This window comes from Lissotriton vulgaris, unplaced genomic scaffold (genome assembly GCF_964263255.1).
Source record: "Lissotriton vulgaris unplaced genomic scaffold, aLisVul1.2 SCAFFOLD_595, whole genome shotgun sequence".
NCBI lineage: Eukaryota > Metazoa > Chordata > Amphibia > Caudata > Salamandridae > Lissotriton > Lissotriton vulgaris.
The window spans coordinates 139578-163326 of NW_028241900.1; the positions used below are offsets into that span (position 1 = coordinate 139578).

At 39.6% G+C, this 23749-nt stretch overlaps 16 non-coding genes across 16 annotated transcripts; all 16 read left to right on the plus strand.

The window, feature by feature from the left end:
- The first annotated feature begins 193 nt into the window (after positions 1-193).
- TRNAV-CAC (transfer RNA valine (anticodon CAC)) lies at positions 194-266 on the plus strand. The gene has a single exon. It is a non-coding gene; the product is annotated as a tRNA-Val (tRNA).
- Positions 267-2421: 2155 nt separating this feature from the next.
- TRNAP-AGG (transfer RNA proline (anticodon AGG)) lies at positions 2422-2493 on the plus strand. Its single transcript has one exon. It is a non-coding gene; the product is annotated as a tRNA-Pro (tRNA).
- A 1906-nt stretch (positions 2494-4399) lies between these two features.
- On the plus strand, positions 4400-4471 carry TRNAP-UGG (transfer RNA proline (anticodon UGG)). Its single transcript has one exon. It is a non-coding gene; the product is annotated as a tRNA-Pro (tRNA).
- A 300-nt stretch (positions 4472-4771) lies between these two features.
- TRNAV-CAC (transfer RNA valine (anticodon CAC)) lies at positions 4772-4844 on the plus strand. Its single transcript has one exon. It is a non-coding gene; the product is annotated as a tRNA-Val (tRNA).
- A 2115-nt stretch (positions 4845-6959) lies between these two features.
- Positions 6960-7031, plus strand: TRNAP-AGG (transfer RNA proline (anticodon AGG)). Its single transcript has one exon. It is a non-coding gene; the product is annotated as a tRNA-Pro (tRNA).
- Positions 7032-8939: 1908 nt separating this feature from the next.
- TRNAP-UGG (transfer RNA proline (anticodon UGG)) lies at positions 8940-9011 on the plus strand. Its single transcript has one exon. It is a non-coding gene; the product is annotated as a tRNA-Pro (tRNA).
- A 300-nt stretch (positions 9012-9311) lies between these two features.
- TRNAV-CAC (transfer RNA valine (anticodon CAC)) lies at positions 9312-9384 on the plus strand. The gene has a single exon. It is a non-coding gene; the product is annotated as a tRNA-Val (tRNA).
- Positions 9385-11547: 2163 nt separating this feature from the next.
- TRNAP-AGG (transfer RNA proline (anticodon AGG)) lies at positions 11548-11619 on the plus strand. The gene has a single exon. It is a non-coding gene; the product is annotated as a tRNA-Pro (tRNA).
- Positions 11620-13525: 1906 nt separating this feature from the next.
- Positions 13526-13597, plus strand: TRNAP-UGG (transfer RNA proline (anticodon UGG)). The gene has a single exon. It is a non-coding gene; the product is annotated as a tRNA-Pro (tRNA).
- A 300-nt stretch (positions 13598-13897) lies between these two features.
- TRNAV-CAC (transfer RNA valine (anticodon CAC)) lies at positions 13898-13970 on the plus strand. The gene has a single exon. It is a non-coding gene; the product is annotated as a tRNA-Val (tRNA).
- A 2167-nt stretch (positions 13971-16137) lies between these two features.
- Positions 16138-16209, plus strand: TRNAP-AGG (transfer RNA proline (anticodon AGG)). The gene has a single exon. It is a non-coding gene; the product is annotated as a tRNA-Pro (tRNA).
- A 1926-nt stretch (positions 16210-18135) lies between these two features.
- TRNAP-UGG (transfer RNA proline (anticodon UGG)) lies at positions 18136-18207 on the plus strand. Its single transcript has one exon. It is a non-coding gene; the product is annotated as a tRNA-Pro (tRNA).
- A 300-nt stretch (positions 18208-18507) lies between these two features.
- Positions 18508-18580, plus strand: TRNAV-CAC (transfer RNA valine (anticodon CAC)). Its single transcript has one exon. It is a non-coding gene; the product is annotated as a tRNA-Val (tRNA).
- A 2179-nt stretch (positions 18581-20759) lies between these two features.
- On the plus strand, positions 20760-20831 carry TRNAP-AGG (transfer RNA proline (anticodon AGG)). Its single transcript has one exon. It is a non-coding gene; the product is annotated as a tRNA-Pro (tRNA).
- Positions 20832-22761: 1930 nt separating this feature from the next.
- Positions 22762-22833, plus strand: TRNAP-UGG (transfer RNA proline (anticodon UGG)). The gene has a single exon. It is a non-coding gene; the product is annotated as a tRNA-Pro (tRNA).
- Positions 22834-23133: 300 nt separating this feature from the next.
- Positions 23134-23206, plus strand: TRNAV-CAC (transfer RNA valine (anticodon CAC)). Its single transcript has one exon. It is a non-coding gene; the product is annotated as a tRNA-Val (tRNA).
- Positions 23207-23749: the final 543 nt, after the last annotated feature.

The window sequence follows — 23749 nt, forward strand, 5'->3', positions numbered from 1 at the left end:
ACCTTGCCCTGCCTGAGCAACTAGGAAACATTTCTCTTTAAGCATTTTGCAAAAATGCTGAACTTGCATGGCATATACAAGCGTTCAGCTAGGGCTGTCTGGGAAGGTTGCATGAAAGAAATCTAAAACCAGAGGCCCTTGGAATAGCCTGTTTTGAGAAGTTTCATCACAGAAGAATCAACTGTAGACATCTGTTTCTGTAGTGTAGTGGTTATCACGTTTGCCTCACACGCGAAAGGTCCCCGGTTCGAAACCGGGCAGAAACAGTTGTTATATTGTCTTGGCTGCAATGTTGAGAGGTGCCGTTTTGCCATGAAATTGTCCAGGCCCTGAAGATGGTTTCATGCAGACTCGTTCCAAGAAAGTGAATTCTCCTAAAAACACTAAAGTAATTGGCATGTGGATGTATCTGTTGATTCACAGACCTCGCTTTGAAAAGAGCCCTGCATTCTGTTCATTGCTCACCTAGAACACGCATTAACTTTGGGAATTGTTGGCACCAACAGGCATCTTAGTTTAGTGGAGTGTTTCTGGTGTTTAAGTGCAGAAGCCCTGGGCTCAATTCCTTGGTGACCCTTCTCAAGGTGATGATACAAATGCATCGTCACCTTTACGTTTAATGTCAGAATTGTTTATTTCTATTTGGTGGTGTATGAATGCTTGCAATAGTATGTTGATTTTTTCTAGCCTTGAATGAATAAAAGCAAATCACTCCTCTTTATGTATTTTTCTAATACATTGATATTTGCATCTCCTTTCCTAGCCTGCATTTTTCATTATCTTACAGGCTGTATATAATAAGTATCAATTCAGGGGCCCTTCTTCTACTTAATTCACAACTGTTCTATCCCGGCATTGATAAGCAATCTACATCTGCTTCTGTTGTGTATTGGTTATCATGTTTACCTGACGTGTGAAAGCCCCATGTTTGACAGTGCGCGTTAACAAAGAGACCAATGATTTTTATTAAAAGTTGTCATGTGTTTTTGTTACCTTGCACCGGCCAAAAAGTGCCGGAAATGACTTCATTTGCAGTCACTTGAAAAGTAGGGATTCTCAAATAAATGGTAAGAGGTTGGAACAAATCTAAAGGAATGCATGGCATATCTATATGTATGTGTACGCAGGTATCCATATATAAAGATAGATAGATAGATAGATAGATAGATAGATAGATAGATAGATAGATAGATAGATAGATAGATAGATAGATAGATAGATAGATAGATAGATAGATAGATAGATAGATAGATAGATAGATAGATAGATAGATAGATAGATAGATAGATAGATAGATAGATAGATATTGGGAGAGAGAGAGTGTTACTATAAACTGAGACTTTATTTTCCATCAAGCTGTCTTTCCTTTCCTTCAGGAGCAGAATGTTCTGATCATCAGCGCTCCAGAATCTAGTGCTTGGTTGGCAAGCATCACACATTGTGATGTGTTAGCTAAGAGTTCCATGTCGTTCAGACTCATATATTCCTCTGTAGTTGTACCTTGGTGATTCAACAAAATGTGGCATCATAAGCAGCATTCTACTGCCATAGACTGGGCAGAAAAAACATTTAGAATTTCACTGAAAAAGAAAAAAAGCATACTTAGGCAGAGCTTTCTGGACAGTAAGGACATTAGAGTAAGTGATGAATAAGCACTGCTTTTGTTAATTTACATAGGCAGAACAGAGACTGCTGGGAAAAGCCTGAAATTAAAGGCACAGAAAATGCCTGCTTCTGGATAGAACACTAAGAAGGGTTGAAAGTTTTTTCTCTGACCCTGGCCACTCTTACAAGCAATCCTATGATAGTCAGAAGGACCCACCCTAAAAAGGAAGGGACAGCCATTTGGACCCTTTCCACCTTTTCTATATCTCGCCTGATCGAGCCTGATCGAGCGCTGATTGAGCGGATTAGCACATGTACTTCTCATTTTGGGAAGGTATTGCTTAGCTTGCTACCAGCAGCTCAGTTATGTTATGATGTTAGAGGCTTGCAAGGAATGCTTTAGTCCTGCATTAGGCCGTTTTTATTGCTACTTGCATTCAAGGGAAAGATAATTAGCCAGAATCTGTGGCCCAGTTATTCACCTTGGCATTCCGATTTGCACAAAGGGAATAAGCATTTGAGAGAAAATGCAACATGTGTTTCTTATGTTGCTATGAACAGCTTTTTATTCTTTCTCTTTAGGGTCTAGCCAATGCAGAAATAGATAAATAAGTGCTGACTTTCTGTAAGACGTGTCCAATGCTGGGACAAAATAAAAGGGGACACTTATAAATGATAGTGATATCATTTGAGAAAGGGTAAGTTGACACTGAATTTCATGTATATTCACAGACCAAGCATGAAAAAGTCCCCAGCATGATCTTCATTGCGTGCTTAGAGCTGGTATTAGCTTTTCAGAGGTGCGGGCCTTTCGAAGGCTCGTTGGTCTAGGGGTATGATTCTCGCTTAGGGTGCGAGAGGTCCCGGGTTCAAATCCCGGACGAGCCCTTTCATTGGTACTTTTTTAAAGTAGTATTGCAGTATGCATTTCAAAGCCAATATCAATTTTCTCTTTGCAGTAGTGGATGAATATTTGCTAGAGTCTCATGCTTTTAACCTTGCCCTGCCTGAGCAACTAGGAAACATTTCTCTTTAAGCATTTTGCAAAAATGCTGAACTTGCATGGCATATACAAGCGTTCAGCTAGGGCTGTCTGGGAAGGTTGCATGAAAGAAATCTAAAATACATTGATATTTGCATCTCCTTTCCTAGCCTGCATTTTTCATTATCTTACAGGCTGTATATAATAAGTATCAATTCAGGGGCCCTTCTTCTACTCAATTCACAACTGTTCTATCCCGGCATTGATAAGCAATCTACATCTGCTTCTGTTGTGTATTGGTTATCATGTTTACCTGACGTGTGAAAGCCCCATGTTTGACAGTGCGCGTTAACAAAGAGACCAATGATTTTTATTAAAAGTTGTCATGTGTTTTTGTTACCTTGCACCGGCCAAAAAGTGCCGGAAATGACTTCATTTGCAGTCACTTGAAAAGTAGGGATTCTCAAATAAATGGTAAGAGGTTGGAACAAATCTAAAGGAATGCATGGCATATCTATATGTATGTGTACGCAGGTATCCATATATAAAGATAGATAGATAGATAGATAGATAGATAGATAGATAGATAGATAGATAGATAGATAGATAGATAGATAGATAGATAGATAGATAGATAGATAGATAGATAGATAGATAGATAGATAGATAGATAGATAGATAGATAGATAGATAGATATTGGGAGAGAGAGAGCGTTACTATAAACTGAGACTTTATTTTCCATCAAGCTGTCTTTCCTTTCCTTCAGGAGCAGAATGTTCTGATCATCAGCGCTCCAGAATCTAGTGCTTGGTTGGCAAGCATCACACATTGTGATGTGTTAGCTAAGAGTTCCATGTCGTTCAGACTCATATATTCCTCTGTAGTTGTACCTTGGTGATTCAACAAAATGTGGCATCATAAGCAGCATTCTACTGCCATAGACTGGGCAGAAAAAACATTTAGAATTTCACTGAAAAAGAAAAAAAGCATACTTAGGCAGAGCTTTCTGGACAGTAAGGACATTAGAGTAAGTGATGAATAAGCACTGCTTTTGTTAATTTACATAGGCAGAACAGAGACTGCTGGGAAAAGCCTGAAATTAAAGGCACAGAAAATGCCTGCTTCTGGATAGAACACTAAGAAGGGTTGAAAGTTTTTTCTCTGACCCTGGCCACTCTTACAAGCAATCCTATGATAGTCAGAAGGACCCACCCTAAAAAGGAAGGGACAGCCATTTGGACCCTTTCCACCTTTTCTATATCTCGCCTGATCGAGCCTGATCGAGCGCTGATTGAGCGGATTAGCACATGTACTTCTCATTTTGGGAAGGTATTGCTTAGCTTGCTACCAGCAGCTCAGTTATGTTATGATGTTAGAGGCTTGCATGGAATGCTTTAGTCCTGCATTAGGCCGTTTTTATTGCTACTTGCATTCAAGGGAAAGATAATTAGCCAGAATCTGTGGCCCAGTTATTCACCTTGGCATTCCGATTTGCACAAAGGGAATAAGCATTTGAGAGAAAATGCAACATGTGTTTCTTATGTTGCTATGAACAGCTTTTTATTCTTTCTCTTTAGGGTCTAGCCAATGCAGAAATAGATAAATAAGTGCTGACTTTCTGTAAGACGTGTCCAATGCTGGGACAAAATAAAAGGGGACACTTATAAATGATAGTGATATCATTTGAGAAAGGGTAAGTTGACACTGAATTTCATGTATATTCACAGACCAAGCATGAAAAAGTCCCCAGCATGATCTTCATTGCGTGCTTAGAGCTGGTATTAGCTTTTCAGAGGTGCGGGCCTTTCGAAGGCTCGTTGGTCTAGGGGTATGATTCTCGCTTTGGGTGCGAGAGGTCCCGGGTTCAAATCCCGGACGAGCCCTTTCATTGGTGCTTTTTTAAAGTAGTATTGCAGTATGCATTTCAAAGCCAATATCAATTTTCTCTTTGCAGTAGTGGATGAATATTTGCTAGAGTCTCATGCTTTTAACCTTGCCCTGCCTGAGCAACTAGGAAACATTTCTCTTTAAGCATTTTGCAAAAATGCTGAACTTGCATGGCATATACAAGCGTTCAGCTAGGGCTGTCTGGGAAGGTTGCATGAAAGAAATCTAAAACCAGAGGCCCTTGGAATAGCCTGTTTTGAGAAGTTTCATCACAGAAGAATCAACTGTAGACATCTGTTTCTGTAGTGTAGTGGTTATCACGTTCGCCTCACACGCGAAAGGTCCCCGGTTCGAAACCGGGCAGAAACAGTTGTTATATTGTCTTGGCTGCAATCTTGAGAGGTGCCGTTTTGCCATGAAATTGTCCAGGCCCTGAAGATGGTTTCATGCAGACTCGTTCCAAGAAAGTGAATTCTCCTAAAAACACTAAAGTAATTGGCATGTGGATGTATCTGTTGATTCACAGACCTCGCTTTGAAAAGAGCCCTGCATTCTGTTCATTGCTCACCTAGAACACGCATTAACTTTGGGAATTGTTGGCACCAACAGGCATCTTAGTTTAGTGGAGTGTTTCTGGTGTTTAAGTGCAGAAGCCCTGGGCTCAATTCCTCGGTGACCCTTCTCAAGGTGATGATACAAATGCATCGTCACCTTTACGTTTAATGTCAGAATTGTTTATTTCTATTTGGTGGTGTATGAATGCTTGCAATAGTATGTTGATTTTTTCTAGCCTTGAATGAATAAAAGCAAATCACTCCTCTTTATGTATTTTTCTAATACATTGATATTTGCATCTCCTTTCCTAGCCTGCATTTTTCATTATCTTACAGGCTGTATATAATAAGTATCAATTCAGGGGCCCTTCTTCTACTCAATTCACAACTGTTCTATCCCGGCATTGATAAGCAATCTACATCTGCTTCTGTTGTGTATTGGTTATCATGTTTACCTGACGTGTGAAAGCCCCATGTTTGACAGTGCGCGTTAACAAAGAGACCAATGATTTTTATTAAAAGTTGTCATGTGTTTTTGTTACCTTGCACCGGCCAAAAAGTGCCGGAAATGACTTCATTTGCAGTCACTTGAAAAGTAGGGATTCTCAAATAAATGGTAAGAGGTTGGAACAAATCTAAAGGAATGCATGGCATATCTATATGTATGTGTACGCAGGTATCCATATATAAAGATAGATAGATAGATAGATAGATAGATAGATAGATAGATAGATAGATAGATAGATAGATAGATAGATAGATAGATAGATAGATAGATAGATAGATAGATAGATAGATAGATAGATAGATAGATATTGGGAGAGAGAGAGTGTTACTATAAACTGAGACTTTATTTTCCATCAAGCTGTCTTTCCTTTCCTTCAGGAGCAGAATGTTCTGATCATCAGCGCTCCAGAATCTAGTGCTTGGTTGGCAAGCATCACACATTGTGATGTGTTAGCTAAGAGTTCCATGTCGTTCAGACTCATATATTCCTCTGTAGTTGTACCTTGGTGATTCAACAAAATGTGGCATCATAAGCAGCATTCTACTGCCATAGACTGGGCAGAAAAAACATTTAGAATTTCACTGAAAAAGAAAAAAAGCATACTTAGGCAGAGCTTTCTGGACAGTAAGGACATTAGAGTAAGTGATGAATAAGCACTGCTTTTGTTAATTTACATAGGCAGAACAGAGACTGCTGGGAAAAGCCTGAAATTAAAGGCACAGAAAATGCCTGCTTCTGGATAGAACACTAAGAAGGGTTGAAAGTTTTTTCTCTGACCCTGGCCACTCTTACAAGCAATCCTATGATAGTCAGAAGGACCCACCCTAAAAAGGAAGGGACAGCCATTTGGACCCTTTCCACCTTTTCTATATCTCGCCTGATCGAGCCTGATCGAGCGCTGATTGAGCGGATTAGCACATGTACTTCTCATTTTGGGAAGGTATTGCTTAGCTTGCTACCAGCAGCTCAGTTATGTTATGATGTTAGAGGCTTGCAAGGAATGCTTTAGTCCTGCATTAGGCCGTTTTTATTGCTACTTGCATTCAAGGGAAAGATAATTAGCCAGAATCTGTGGCCCAGTTATTCACCTTGGCATTCCGATTTGCACAAAGGGAATAAGCATTTGAGAGAAAATGCAACATGTGTTTCTTATGTTGCTATGAACAGCTTTTTATTCTTTCTCTTTAGGGTCTAGCCAATGCAGAAATAGATAAATAAGTGCTGACTTTCTGTAAGACGTGTCCAATGCTGGGACAAAATAAAAGGGGACACTTATAAATGATAGTGATATCATTTGAGAAAGGGTAAGTTGACACTGAATTTCATGTATATTCACAGACCAAGCATGAAAAAGTCCCCAGCATGATCTTCATTGCGTGCTTAGAGCTGGTATTAGCTTTTCAGAGGTGCGGGCCTTTCGAAGGCTCGTTGGTCTAGGGGTATGATTCTCGCTTAGGGTGCGAGAGGTCCCGGGTTCAAATCCCGGACGAGCCCTTTCATTGGTACTTTTTTAAAGTAGTATTGCAGTATGCATTTCAAAGCCAATATCAATTTTCTCTTTGCAGTAGTGGATGAATATTTGCTAGAGTCTCATGCTTTTAACCTTGCCCTGCCTGAGCAACTAGGAAACATTTCTCTTTAAGCATTTTGCAAAAATGCTGAACTTGCATGGCATATACAAGCGTTCAGCTAGGGCTGTCTGGGAAGGTTGCATGAAAGAAATCTAAAATACATTGATATTTGCATCTCCTTTCCTAGCCTATATAATAAGTATCAATTCAGGGGCCCTTCTTCTACTCAATTCACAACTGTTCTATCCCGGCATTGATAAGCAATCTACATCTGCTTCTGTTGTGTATTGGTTATCATGTTTACCTGACGTGTGAAAGCCCCATGTTTGACAGTGCGCGTTAACAAAGAGACCAATGATTTTTATTAAAAGTTGTCATGTGTTTTTGTTACCTTGCACCGGCCAAAAAGTGCCGGAAATGACTTCATTTGCAGTCACTTGAAAAGTAGGGATTCTCAAATAAATGGTAAGAGGTTGGAACAAATCTAAAGGAATGCATGGCATATCTATATGTATGTGTACGCAGGTATCCATATATAAAGATAGATAGATAGATAGATAGATAGATAGATAGATAGATAGATAGATAGATAGATAGATAGATAGATAGATAGATAGATAGATAGATAGATAGATAGATAGATAGATAGATAGATAGATAGATAGATAGATAGATAGATAGATAGATAGATAGATAGATAGATAGATAGATAGATATTGGGAGAGAGAGAGCGTTACTATAAACTGAGACTTTATTTTCCATCAAGCTGTCTTTCCTTTCCTTCAGGAGCAGAATGTTCTGATCATCAGCGCTCCAGAATCTAGTGCTTGGTTGGCAAGCATCACACATTGTGATGTGTTAGCTAAGAGTTCCATGTCGTTCAGACTCATATATTCCTCTGTAGTTGTACCTTGGTGATTCAACAAAATGTGGCATCATAAGCAGCATTCTACTGCCATAGACTGGGCAGAAAAAACATTTAGAATTTCACTGAAAAAGAAAAAAAGCATACTTAGGCAGAGCTTTCTGGACAGTAAGGACATTAGAGTAAGTGATGAATAAGCACTGCTTTTGTTAATGTACATAGGCAGAACAGAGACTGCTGGGAAAAGCCTGAAATTAAAGGCACAGAAAATGCCTGCTTCTGGATAGAACACTAAGAAGGGTTGAAAGTTTTTTCTCTGACCCTGGCCACTCTTACAAGCAATCCTATGATAGTCAGAAGGACCCACCCTAAAAAGGAAGGGACAGCCATTTGGACCCTTTCCACCTTTTCTATATCTCGCCTGATCGAGCCTGATCGAGCGCTGATTGAGCGGATTAGCACATGTACTTCTCATTTTGGGAAGGTATTGCTTAGCTTGCTACCAGCAGCTCAGTTATGTTATGATGTTAGAGGCTTGCATGGAATGCTTTAGTCCTGCATTAGGCCGTTTTTATTGCTACTTGCATTCAAGGGAAAGATAATTAGCCAGAATCTGTGGCCCAGTTATTCACCTTGGCATTCCGATTTGCACAAAGGGAATAAGCATTTGAGAGAAAATGCAACATGTGTTTCTTATGTTGCTATGAACAGCTTTTTATTCTTTCTCTTTAGGGTCTAGCCAATGCAGAAATAGATAAATAAGTGCTGACTTTCTGTAAGACGTGTCCAATGCTGGGACAAAATAAAAGGGGACACTTATAAATGATAGTGATATCATTTGAGAAAGGGTAAGTTGACACTGAATTTCATGTATATTCACAGACCAAGCATGAAAACGTCCCCAGCATGATCTTCATTGCGTGCTTAGAGCTGGTATTAGCTTTTCAGAGGTGCGGGCCTTTCGAAGGCTCGTTGGTCTAGGGGTATGATTCTCGCTTTGGGTGCGAGAGGTCCCGGGTTCAAATCCCGGACGAGCCCTTTCATTGGTGCTTTTTTAAAGTAGTATTGCAGTATGCATTTCAAAGCCAATATCAATTTTCTCTTTGCAGTAGTGGATGAATATTTGCTAGAGTCTCATGCTTTTAACCTTGCCCTGCCTGAGCAACTAGGAAACATTTCTCTTTAAGCATTTTGCAAAAATGCTGAACTTGCATGGCATATACAAGCGTTCAGCTAGGGCTGTCTGGGAAGGTTGCATGAAAGAAATCTAAAACCAGAGGCCCTTGGAATAGCCTGTTTTGAGAAGTTTCATCACAGAAGAATCAACTGTAGACATCTGTTTCTGTAGTGTAGTGGTTATCACGTTCGCCTCACACGCGAAAGGTCCCCGGTTCGAAACCGGGCAGAAACAGTTGTTATATTGTCTTGGCTGCAATCTTGAGAGGTGCCGTTTTGCCATGAAATTGTCCAGGCCCTGAAGATGGTTTCATGCAGACTCGTTCCAAGAAAGTGAATTCTCCTAAAAACACTAAAGTAATTGGCATGTGGATGTATCTGTTGATTCACAGACCTCGCTTTGAAAAGAGCCCTGCATTCTGTTCATTGCTCACCTAGAACACGCATTAACTTTGGGAATTGTTGGCACCAACAGGCATCTTAGTTTAGTGGAGTGTTTCTGGTGTTTAAGTGCAGAAGCCCTGGGCTCAATTCCTCGGTGACCCTTCTCAAGGTGATGATACAAATGCATCGTCACCTTTACGTTTAATGTCAGAATTGTTTATTTCTATTTGGTGGTGTATGAATGCTTGCAATAGTATGTTGATTTTTTCTAGCCTTGAATGAATAAAAGCAAATCACTCCTCTTTATGTATTTTTCTAATACATTGATATTTGCATCTCCTTTCCTAGCCTGCATTTTTCATTATCTTACAGGCTGTATATAATAAGTATCAATTCAGGGGCCCTTCTTCTACTCAATTCACAACTGTTCTATCCCGGCATTGATAAGCAATCTACATCTGCTTCTGTTGTGTATTGGTTATCATGTTTACCTGACGTGTGAAAGCCCCATGTTTGACAGTGCGCGTTAACAAAGAGACCAATGATTTTTATTAAAAGTTGTCATGTGTTTTTGTTACCTTGCACCGGCCAAAAAGTGCCGGAAATGACTTCATTTGCAGTCACTTGAAAAGTAGGGATTCTCAAATAAATGGTAAGAGGTTGGAACAAATCTAAAGGAATGCATGGCATATCTATATGTATGTGTACGCAGGTATCCATATATAAAGATAGATAGATAGATAGATAGATAAATAGATAGATAGATAGATAGATAGATAGATAGATAGATAGATAGATAGATAGATAGATAGATAGATAGATAGATAGATAGATAGATAGATAGATAGATAGATAGATAGATAGATAGATAGATAGATAGATAGATAGATAGATAGATATTGGGAGAGAGAGAGCGTTACTATAAACTGAGACTTTATTTTCCATCAAGCTGTCTTTCCTTTCCTTCAGGAGCAGAATGTTCTGATCATCAGCGCTCCAGAATCTAGTGCTTGGTTGGCAAGCATCACACATTGTGATGTGTTAGCTAAGAGTTCCATGTCGTTCAGACTCATATATTCCTCTGTAGTTGTACCTTGGTGATTCAACAAAATGTGGCATCATAAGCAGCATTCTACTGCCATAGACTGGGCAGAAAAAACATTTAGAATTTCACTGAAAAAGAAAAAAAGCATACTTAGGCAGAGCTTTCTGGACAGTAAGGACATTAGAGTAAGTGATGAATAAGCACTGCTTTTGTTAATTTACATAGGCAGAACAGAGACTGCTGGGAAAAGCCTGAAATTAAAGGCACAGAAAATGCCTGCTTCTGGATAGAACACTAAGAAGGGTTGAAAGTTTTTTCTCTGACCCTGGCCACTCTTACAAGCAATCCTATGATAGTCAGAAGGACCCACCCTAAAAAGGAAGGGACAGCCATTTGGACCCTTTCCACCTTTTCTATATCTCGCCTGATCGAGCCTGATCGAGCGCTGATTGAGCGGATTAGCACATGTACTTCTCATTTTGGGAAGGTATTGCTTAGCTTGCTACCAGCAGCTCAGTTATGTTATGATGTTAGAGGCTTGCAAGGAATGCTTTAGTCCTGCATTAGGCCGTTTTTATTGCTACTTGCATTCAAGGGAAAGATAATTAGCCAGAATCTGTGGCCCAGTTATTCACCTTGGCATTCCGATTTGCACAAAGGGAATAAGCATTTGAGAGAAAATGCAACATGTGTTTCTTATGTTGCTATGAACAGCTTTTTATTCTTTCTCTTTAGGGTCTAGCCAATGCAGAAATAGATAAATAAGTGCTGACTTTCTGTAAGACGTGTCCAATGCTGGGACAAAATAAAAGGGGACACTTATAAATGATAGTGATATCATTTGAGAAAGGGTAAGTTGACACTGAATTTCATGTATATTCACAGACCAAGCATGAAAAAGTCCCCAGCATGATCTTCATTGCGTGCTTAGAGCTGGTATTAGCTTTTCAGAGGTGCGGGCCTTTCGAAGGCTCGTTGGTCTAGGGGTATGATTCTCGCTTAGGGTGCGAGAGGTCCCGGGTTCAAATCCCGGACGAGCCCTTTCATTGGTACTTTTTTAAAGTAGTATTGCAGTATGCATTTCAAAGCCAATATCAATTTTCTCTTTGCAGTAGTGGATGAATATTTGCTAGAGTCTCATGCTTTTAACCTTGCCCTGCCTGAGCAACTAGGAAACATTTCTCTTAAAGCATTTTGCAAAAATGCTGAACTTGCATGGCATATACAAGCGTTCAGCTAGGGCTGTCTGGGAAGGTTGCATGAAAGAAATCTAAAATACATTGATATTTGCATCTCCTTTCCTAGCCTGCATTTTTCATTATCTTACAGGCTGTATATAATAAGTATCAATTCAGGGGCCCTTCTTCTACTCAATTCACAACTGTTCTATCCCGGCATTGATAAGCAATCTACATCTGCTTCTGTTGTGTATTGGTTATCATGTTTACCTGACGTGTGAAAGCCCCATGTTTGACAGTGCGCGTTAACAAAGAGACCAATGATTTTTATTAAAAGTTGTCATGTGTTTTTGTTACCTTGCACCGGCCAAAAAGTGCCGGAAATGACTTCATTTGCAGTCACTTGAAAAGTAGGGATTCTCAAATAAATGGTAAGAGGTTGGAACAAATCTAAAGGAATGCATGGCATATCTATATGTATGTGTACGCAGGTATCCATATATAAAGATAGATAGATAGATAGATAGATAGATAGATAGATAGATAGATAGATAGATAGATAGATAGATAGATAGATAGATAGATAGATAGATAGATAGATAGATAGATAGATAGATAGATAGATAGATAGATAGATAGATAGATAGATAGATATTGGGAGAGAGAGAGCGTTACTATAAACTGAGACTTTATTTTCCATCAAGCTGTCTTTCCTTTCCTTCAGGAGCAGAATGTTCTGATCATCAGCGCTCCAGAATCTAGTGCTTGGTTGGCAAGCATCACACATTGTGATGTGTTAGCTAAGAGTTCCATGTCGTTCAGACTCATATATTCCTCTGTAGTTGTACCTTGGTGATTCAACAAAATGTGGCATCATAAGCAGCATTCTACTGCCATAGACTGGGCAGAAAAAACATTTAGAATTTCACTGAAAAAGAAAAAAAGCATACTTAGGCAGAGCTTTCTGGACAGTAAGGACATTAGAGTAAGTGATGAATAAGCACTGCTTTTGTTAATGTACATAGGCAGAACAGAGACTGCTGGGAAAAGCCTGAAATTAAAGGCACAGAAAATGCCTGCTTCTGGATAGAACACTAAGAAGGGTTGAAAGTTTTTTCTCTGACCCTGGCCACTCTTACAAGCAATCCTATGATAGTCAGAAGGACCCACCCTAAAAAGGAAGGGACAGCCATTTGGACCCTTTCCACCTTTTCTATATCTCGCCTGATCGAGCCTGATCGAGCGCTGATTGAGCGGATTAGCACATGTACTTCTCATTTTGGGAAGGTATTGCTTAGCTTGCTACCAGCAGCTCAGTTATGTTATGATGTTAGAGGCTTGCATGGAATGCTTTAGTCCTGCATTAGGCCGTTTTTATTGCTACTTGCATTCAAGGGAAAGATAATTAGCCAGAATCTGTGGCCCAGTTATTCACCTTGGCATTCCGATTTGCACAAAGGGAATAAGCATTTGAGAGAAAATGCAACATGTGTTTCTTATGTTGCTATGAACAGCTTTTTATTCTTTCTCTTTAGGGTCTAGCCAATGCAGAAATAGATAAATAAGTGCTGACTTTCTGTAAGACGTGTCCAATGCTGGGACAAAATAAAAGGGGACACTTATAAATGATAGTGATATCATTTGAGAAAGGGTAAGTTGACACTGAATTTCATGTATATTCACAGACCAAGCATGAAAACGTCCCCAGCATGATCTTCATTGCGTGCTTAGAGCTGGTATTAGCTTTTCAGAGGTGCGGGCCTTTCGAAGGCTCGTTGGTCTAGGGGTATGATTCTCGCTTTGGGTGCGAGAGGTCCCGGGTTCAAATCCCGGACGAGCCCTTTCATTGGTGCTTTTTTAAAGTAGTATTGCAGTATGCATTTCAAAGCCAATATCAATTTTCTCTTTGCAGTAGTGGATGAATATTTGCTAGAGTCTCATGCTTTTAACCTTGCCTTGCCTGAGCAACTAGGAAACATTTCTCTTTAAGCATTTTGCAAAAATGCTGAACTTGCATGGCATATACAAGCGTTCAGCTAGGGCTGTCTGGGAAGGTTGCATGAAAGAAATCTAAAACCAGAGGCCCTTGGAATAGCCTGTTTTGAGAAGTTTCATCACAGAAGAATCAACTGTAGACATCTGTTTCTGTAGTGTAGTGGTTATCACGTTCGCCTCACACGCGAAAGGTCCCCGGTTCGAAACCGGGCAGAAACAGTTGTTATATTGTCTTGGCTGCAATCTTGAGAGGTGCCGTTTTGCCATGAAATTGTCCAGGCCCTGAAGATGGTTTCATGCAGACTCGTTCCAAGAAAGTGAATTCTCCTAAAAACACTAAAGTAATTGGCATGTGGATGTATCTGTTGATTCACAGACCTCGCTTTGAAAAGAGCCCTGCATTCTGTTCATTGCTCACCTAGAACACGCATTAACTTTGGGAATTGTTGGCACCAACAGGCATCTTAGTTTAGTGGAGTGTTTCTGGTGTTTAAGTGCAGAAGCCCTGGGCTCAATTCCTCGGTGACCCTTCTCAAGGTGATGATACAAATGCATCGTCACCTTTACGTTTAATGTCAGAATTGTTTATTTCTATTTGGTGGTGTATGAATGCTTGCAATAGTATGTTGATTTTTTCTAGCCTTGAATGAATAAAAGCAAATCACTCCTCTTTATGTATTTTTCTAATACATTGATATTTGCATCTCCTTTCCTAGCCTGCATTTTTCATTATCTTACAGGCTGTATATAATAAGTATCAATTCAGGGGCCCTTCTTCTACTCAATTCACAACTGTTCTATCCCGGCATTGATAAGCAATCTACATCTGCTTCTGTTGTGTATTGGTTATCATGTTTACCTGACGTGTGAAAGCCCCATGTTTGACAGTGCGCGTTAACAAAGAGACCAATGATTTTTATTAAAAGTTGTCATGTGTTTTTGTTACCTTGCACCGGCCAAAAAGTGCCGGAAATGACTTCATTTGCAGTCACTTGAAAAGTAGGGATTCTCAAATAAATGGTAAGAGGTTGGAACAAATCTAAAGGAATGCATGGCATATCTATATGTATGTGTACGCAGGTATCCATATATAAAGATAGATAGATAGATAGATAGATAGATAGATAGATAGATAGATAGATAGATAGATAGATAGATAGATAGATAGATAGATAGATAGATAGATAGATAGATAGATAGATAGATAGATAGATAGATAGATAGATAGATAGATAGATAGATAGATAGATAGATAGATAGATAGATAGATATTGGGAGAGAGAGAGCGTTACTATAAACTGAGACTTTATTTTCCATCAAGCTGTCTTTCCTTTCCTTCAGGAGCAGAATGTTCTGATCATCAGCGCTCCAGAATCTAGTGCTTGGTTGGCAAGCATCACACATTGTGATGTGTTAGCTAAGAGTTCCATGTCGTTCAGACTCATATATTCCTCTGTAGTTGTACCTTGGTGATTCAACAAAATGTGGCATCATAAGCAGCATTCTACTGCCATAGACTGGGCAGAAAAAACATTTAGAATTTCACTGAAAAAGAAAAAAAGCATACTTAGGCAGAGCTTTCTGGACAGTAAGGACATTAGAGTAAGTGATGAATAAGCACTGCTTTTGTTAATTTACATAGGCAGAACAGAGACTGCTGGGAAAAGCCTGAAATTAAAGGCACAGAAAATGCCTGCTTCTGGATAGAACACTAAGAAGGGTTGAAAGTTTTTTCTCTGACCCTGGCCACTCTTACAAGCAATCCTATGATAGTCAGAAGGACACACCCTAAAAAGGAAGGGACAGCCATTTGGACCCTTTCCACCTTTTCTATATCTCGCCTGATCGAGCCTGATCGAGCGCTGATTGAGCGGATTAGCACATGTACTTCTCATTTTGGGAAGGTATTGCTTAGCTTGCTACCAGCAGCTCAGTTATGTTATGATGTTAGAGGCTTGCAAGGAATGCTTTAGTCCTGCATTAGGCCGTTTTTATTGCTACTTGCATTCAAGGGAAAGATAATTAGCCAGAATCTGTGGCCCAGTTATTCACCTTGGCATTCCGATTTGCACAAAGGGAATAAGCATTTGAGAGAAAATGCAACATGTGTTTCTTATGTTGCTATGAACAGCTTTTTATTCTTTCTCTTTAGGGTCTAGCCAATGCAGAAATAGATAAATAAGTGCTGACTTTCTGTAAGACGTGTCCAATGCTGGGACAAAATAAAAGGGGACACTTATAAATGATAGTGATATCATTTGAGAAAGGGTAAGTTGACACTGAATTTCATGTATATTCACAGACCAAGCATGAAAAAGTCCCCAGCATGATCTTCATTGCGTGCTTAGAGCTGGTATTAGCTTTTCAGAGGTGCGGGCCTTTCGAAGGCTCGTTGGTCTAGGGGTATGATTCTCGCTTAGGGTGCGAGAGGTCCCGGGTTCAAATCCCGGACGAGCCCTTTCATTGGTACTTTTTTAAAGTAGTATTGCAGTATGCATTTCAAAGCCAATATCAATTTTCTCTTTGCAGTAGTGGATGAATATTTGCTAGAGTCTCATGCTTTTAACCTTGCCCTGCCTGAGCAACTAGGAAACATTTCTCTTTAAGCATTTTGCAAAAATGCTGAACTTGCATGGCATATACAAGCGTTCAGCTAGGGCTGTCTGGGAAGGTTGCATGAAAGAAATCTAAAATACATTGATATTTGCATCTCCTTTCCTAGCCTGCATTTTTCATTATCTTACAGGCTGTATATAATAAGTATCAATTCAGGGGCCCTTCTTCTACTCAATTCACAACTGTTCTATCCCGGCATTGATAAGCAATCTACATCTGCTTCTGTTGTGTATTGGTTATCATGTTTACCTGACGTGTGAAAGCCCCATGTTTGACAGTGCGCGTTAACAAAGAGACCAATGATTTTTATTAAAAGTTGTCATGTGTTTTTGTTACCTTGCACCGGCCAAAAAGTGCCGGAAATGACTTCATTTGCAGTCACTTGAAAAGTAGGGATTCTCAAATAAATGGTAAGAGGTTGGAACAAATCTAAAGGAATGCATGGCATATCTATATGTATGTGTACGCAGGTATCCATATATAAAGATAGATAGATAGATAGATAGATAGATAGATAGATAGATAGATAGATAGATAGATAGATAGATAGATAGATAGATAGATAGATAGATAGATAGATAGATAGATAGATAGATAGATAGATAGATAGATAGATAGATAGATAGATAGATAGATAGATAGATAGATAGATATTGGGAGAGAGAGAGCGTTACTATAAACTGAGACTTTATTTTCCATCAAGCTGTCTTTCCTTTCCTTCAGGAGCAGAATGTTCTGATCATCAGCGCTCCAGAATCTAGTGCTTGGTTGGCAAGCATCACACATTGTGATGTGTTAGCTAAGAGTTCCATGTCGTTCAGACTCATATATTCCTCTGTAGTTGTACCTTGGTGATTCAACAAAATGTGGCATCATAAGCAGCATTCTACTGCCATAGACTGGGCAGAAAAAACATTTAGAATTTCACTGAAAAAGAAAAAAAGCATACTTAGGCAGAGCTTTCTGGACAGTAAGGACATTAGAGTAAGTGATGAATAAGCACTGCTTTTGTTAACGTACATAGGCAGAACAGAGACTGCTGGGAAAAGCCTGAAATTAAAGGCACAGAAAATGCCTGCTTCTGGATAGAACACTAAGAAGGGTTGAAAGTTTTTTCTCTGACCCTGGCCACTCTTACAAGCAATCCTATGATAGTCAGAAGGACCCACCCTAAAAAGGAAGGGACAGCCATTTGGACCCTTTCCACCTTTTCTATATCTCGCCTGATCGAGCCTGATCGAGCGCTGATTGAGCGGATTAGCACATGTACTTCTCATTTTGGGAAGGTATTGCTTAGCTTGCTACCAGCAGCTCAGTTATGTTATGATGTTAGAGGCTTGCATGGAATGCTTTAGTCCTGCATTAGGCCGTTTTTATTGCTACTTGCATTCAAGGGAAAGATAATTAGCCAGAATCTGTGGCCCAGTTATTCACCTTGGCATTCCGATTTGCACAAAGGGAATAAGCATTTGAGAGAAAATGCAACATGTGTTTCTTATGTTGCTATGAACAGCTTTTTATTCTTTCTCTTTAGGGTCTAGCCAATGCAGAAATAGATAAATAAGTGCTGACTTTCTGTAAGACGTGTCCAATGCTGGGACAAAATAAAAGGGGACACTTATAAATGATAGTGATATCATTTGAGAAAGGGTAAGTTGACACTGAATTTCATGTATATTCACAGACCAAGCATGAAAACGTCCCCAGCATGATCTTCATTGCGTGCTTAGAGCTGGTATTAGCTTTTCAGAGGTGCGGGCCTTTCGAAGGCTCGTTGGTCTAGGGGTATGATTCTCGCTTTGGGTGCGAGAGGTCCCGGGTTCAAATCCCGGACGAGCCCTTTCATTGGTGCTTTTTTAAAGTAGTATTGCAGTATGCATTTCAAAGCCAATATCAATTTTCTCTTTGCAGTAGTGGATGAATATTTGCTAGAGTCTCATGCTTTTAACCTTGCCCTGCCTGAGCAACTAGGAAACATTTCTCTTTAAGCATTTTGCAAAAATGCTGAACTTGCATGGCATATACAAGCGTTCAGCTAGGGCTGTCTGGGAAGGTTGCATGAAAGAAATCTAAAACCAGAGGCCCTTGGAATAGCCTGTTTTGAGAAGTTTCATCACAGAAGAATCAACTGTAGACATCTGTTTCTGTAGTGTAGTGGTTATCACGTTCGCCTCACACGCGAAAGGTCCCCGGTTCGAAACCGGGCAGAAACAGTTGTTATATTGTCTTGGCTGCAATGTTGAGAGGTGCCGTTTTGCCATGAAATTGTCCAGGCCCTGAAGATGGTTTCATGCAGACTCGTTCCAAGAAAGTGAATTCTCCTAAAAACACTAAAGTAATTGGCATGTGGATGTATCTGTTGATTCACAGACCTCGCTTTGAAAAGAGCCCTGCATTCTGTTCATTGCTCACCTAGAACACGCATTAACTTTGGGAATTGTTGGCACCAACAGGCATCTTAGTTTAGTGGAGTGTTTCTGGTGTTTAAGTGCAGAAGCCCTGGGCTCAATTCCTCGGTGACCCTTCTCAAGGTGATGATACAAATGCATCGTCACCTTTACGTTTAATGTCAGAATTGTTTATTTCTATTTGGTGGTGTATGAATGCTTGCAATAGTATGTTGATTTTTTCTAGCCTTGAATGAATAAAAGCAAATCACTCCTCTTTATGTATTTTTCTAATACATTGATATTTGCATCTCCTTTCCTAGCCTGCATTTTTCATTATCTTACAGGCTGTATATAATAAGTATCAATTCAGGGGCCCTTCTTCTACTCAATTCACAACTGTTCTATCCCGGCATTGATAAGCAATCTACATCTGCTTCTGTTGTGTATTGGTTATCATGTTTACCTGACGTGTGAAAGCCCCATGTTTGACAGTGCGCGTTAACAAAGAGACCAATGATTTTTATTAAAAGTTGTCATGTGTTTTTGTTACCTTGCACCGGCCAAAAAGTGCCGGAAATGACTTCATTTGCAGTCACTTGAAAAGTAGGGATTCTCAAATAAATGGTAAGAGGTTGGAACAAATCTAAAGGAATGCATGGCATATCTATATGTATGTGTACGCAGGTATCCATATATAAAGATAGATAGATAGATAGATAGATAGATAGATAGATAGATAGATAGATAGATAGATAGATAGATAGATAGATAGATAGATAGATAGATAGATAGATAGATAGATAGATAGATAGATAGATAGATAGATAGATAGATAGATAGATAGATAGATAGATAGATAGATAGATAGATAGATAGATAGATAGATATTGGGAGAGAGAGAGTGTTACTATAAACTGAGACTTTATTTTCCATCAAGCTGTCTTTCCTTTCCTTCAGGAGCAGAATGTTCTGATCATCAGCGCTCCAGAATCTAGTGCTTGGTTGGCAAGCATCACACATTGTGATGTGTTAGCTAAGAGTTCCATGTCGTTCAGACTCATTTATTCCTCTGTAGTTGTACCTTGGTGATTCAACAAAATGTGGCATCATAAGCAGCATTCTACTGCCATAGACTGGGCAGAAAAAACATTTAGAATTTCACTGAAAAAGAAAAAAAGCATACTTAGGCAGAGCTTTCTGGACAGTAAGGACATTAGAGTAAGTGATGAATAAGCACTGCTTTTGTTAATTTACATAGGCAGAACAGAGACTGCTGGGAAAAGCCTGAAATTAAAGGCACAGAAAATGCCTGCTTCTGGATAGAACACTAAGAAGGGTTGAAAGTTTTTTCTCTGACCCTGGCCACTCTTACAAGCAATCCTATGATAGTCAGAAGGACCCACCCTAAAAAGGAAGGGACAGCCATTTGGACCCTTTCCACCTTTTCTATATCTCGCCTGATCGAGCCTGATCGAGCGCTGATTGAGCGGATTAGCACATGTACTTCTCATTTTGGGACGGTATTGCTTAGCTTGCTACCAGCAGCTCAGTTATGTTATGATGTTAGAGGCTTGCAAGGAATGCTTTAGTCCTGCATTAGGCTGTTTTTATTGCTACTTGCATTCAAGGGAAAGATAATTAGCCAGAATCTGTGGCCCAGTTATTCACCTTGGCATTCCGATTTGCACAAAGGGAATAAGCATTTGAGAGAAAATGCAACATGTGTTTCTTATGTTGCTATGAACAGCTTTTTATTCTTTCTCTTTAGGGTCTAGCCAATGCAGAAATAGATAAATAAGTGCTGACTTTCTGTAAGACGTGTCCAATGCTGGGACAAAATAAAAGGGGATACTTATAAATGATAGTGATATCATTTGAGAAAGGGTAAGTTGACACTGAATTTCATGTATATTCACAGACCAAGCATGAAAAAGTCCCCAGCATGATCTTCATTGCGTGCTTAGAGCTGGTATTAGCTTTTCAGAGGTGCCGGCCTTTCGAAGGCTCGTTGGTCTAGGGGTATGATTCTCGCTTAGGGTGCGAGAGGTCCCGGGTTCAAATCCCGGACGAGCCCTTTCATTGGTACTTTTTTAAAGTAGTATTGCAGTATGCATTTCAAAGCCAATATCAATTTTCTCTTTGCAGTAGTGGATGAATATTTGCTAGAGTCTCATGCTTTTAACCTTGCCCTGCCTGAGCAACTAGGAAACATTTCTCTTTAAGCATTTTGCAAAAATGCTGAACTTGCATGGCATATACAAGCGTTCAGCTAGGGCTGTCTGGGAAGGTTGCATGAAAGAAATCTAAAATACATTGATATTTGCATCTCCTTTCCTAGCCTGCATTTTTCATTATCTTACAGGCTGTATATAATAAGTATCAATTCAGGGGCCCTTCTTCTACTCAATTCACAACTGTTCTATCCCGGCATTGATAAGCAATCTACATCTGCTTCTGTTGTGTATTGGTTATCATGTTTACCTGACGTGTGAAAGCCCCATGTTTGACAGTGCGCGTTAACAAAGAGACCAATGATTTTTATTAAAAGTTGTCATGTGTTTTTGTTACCTTGCACCGGCCAAAAAGTGCCGGAAATGACTTCATTTGCAGTCACTTGAAAAGTAGGGATTCTCAAATAAATGGTAAGAGGTTGGAACAAATCTAAAGGAATGCATGGCATATCTATATGTATGTGTACGCAGGTATCCATATATAAAGATAGATAGATAGATAGATAGATAGATAGATAGATAGATAGATAGATAGATAGATAGATAGATAGATAGATAGATAGATAGATAGATAGATAGATAGATAGATAGATAGATAGATAGATAGATAGATAGATAGATAGATAGATAGATAGATAGATAGATAGATAGATAGATATTGGGAGAGAGAGAGCGTTACTATAAACTGAGACTTTATTTTCCATCAAGCTGTCTTTCCTTTCCTTCAGGAGCAGAATGTTCTGATCATCAGCGCTCCAGAATCTAGTGCTTGGTTGGCAAGCATCACACATTGTGATGTGTTAGCTAAGAGTTCCATGTCGTTCAGACTCATATATTCCTCTGTAGTTGTACCTTGGTGATTCAACAAAATGTGGCATCATGAGCAGCATTCTACTGCCATAGACTGGGCAGAAAAAACATTTAGAATTTCACTGAAAAAGAAAAAAAGCATACTTAGGCAGAGCTTTCTGGACAGTAAGGACATTAGAGTAAGTGATGAATAAGCACTGCTTTTGTTAATTTACATAGGCAGAACAGAGACTGCTGGGAAAAGCCTGAAATTAAAGGCACAGAAAATGCCTGCTTCTGGATAGAACACTAAGAAGGGTTGAAAGTTTTTTCTCTGACCCTGGCCACTCTTACAAGCAATCCTATGATAGTCAGAAGGACCCACCCTAAAAAGGAAGGGACAGCCATTTGGACCCTTTCCACCTTTTCTATATCTCGCCTGATCTCGCCTGATCGAGCGCTGATTGAGCGGATTAGCACATGTACTTCTCATTTTGGGAAGGTATTGCTTAGCTTGCTACCAGCAGCTCAGTTATGTTATGATGTTAGAGGCTTGCATGGAATGCTTTAGTCCTGCATTAGGCCGTTTTTATTGCTACTTGCATTCAAGGGAAAGATAATTAGCCAGAATCTGTGGCCCAGTTATTCACCTTGGCATTCCGATTTGCACAAAGGGAATAAGCATTTGAGAGAAAATGCAACATGTGTTTCTTATGTTGCTATGAACAGCTTTTTATTCTTTCTCTTTAGGGTCTAGCCAATGCAGAAATAGATAAATAAGTGCTGACTTTCTGTAAGACGTGTCCAATGCTGGGACAAAATAAAAGGGGACACTTATAAATGATAGTGATATCATTTGAGAAAGGGTAAGTTGACACTGAATTTCATGTATATTCACAGACCAAGCATGAAAAAGTCCCCAGCATGATCTTCATTGCGTGCTTAGAGCTGGTATTAGCTTTTCAGAGGTGCGGGCCTTTCGAAGGCTCGTTGGTCTAGGGGTATGATTCTCGCTTTGGGTGCGAGAGGTCCCGGGTTCAAATCCCGGACGAGCCCTTTCATTGGTGCTTTTTTAAAGTAGTATTGCAGTATGCATTTCAAAGCCAATATCAATTTTCTCTTTGCAGTAGTGGATGAATATTTGCTAGAGTCTCATGCTTTTAACCTTGCCCTGCCTGAGCAACTAGGAAACATTTCTCTTTAAGCATTTTGCAAAAATGCTGAACTTGCATGGCATATACAAGCGTTCAGCTAGGGCTGTCTGGGAAGGTTGCATGAAAGAAATCTAAAACCAGAGGCCCTTGGAATAGCCTGTTTTGAGAAGTTTCATCACAGAAGAATCAACTGTAGACATCTGTTTCTGTAGTGTAGTGGTTATCACGTTCGCCTCACACGCGAAAGGTCCCCGGTTCGAAACCGGGCAGAAACAGTTGTTATATTGTCTTGGCTGCAATGTTGAGAGGTGCCGTTTTGCCATGAAATTGTCCAGGCCCTGAAGATGGTTTCATGCAGACTCGTTCCAAGAAAGTGAATTCTCCTAAAAACACTAAAGTAATTGGCATGTGGATGTATCTGTTGATTCACAGACCTCGCTTTGAAAAGAGCCCTGCATTCTGTTCATTGCTCACCTAGAACACGCATTAACTTTGGGAATTGTTGGCACCAACAGGCATCTTAGTTTAGTGGAGTGTTTCTGGTGTTTAAGTGCAGAAGCCCTGGGCTCAATTCCTCGGTGACCCTTCTCAAGGTGATGATACAAATGCATCGTCACCTTTACGTTTAATGTCAGAATTGTTTATTTCTATTTGGTGGTGTATGAATGCTTGCAATAGTATGTTGATTTTTTCTAGCCTTGAATGAATAAAAGCAAATCACTCCTCTTTATGTATTTTTCTAATACATTGATATTTGCATCTCCTTTCCTAGCCTGCATTTTTCATTATCTTACAGGCTGTATATAATAAGTATCAAT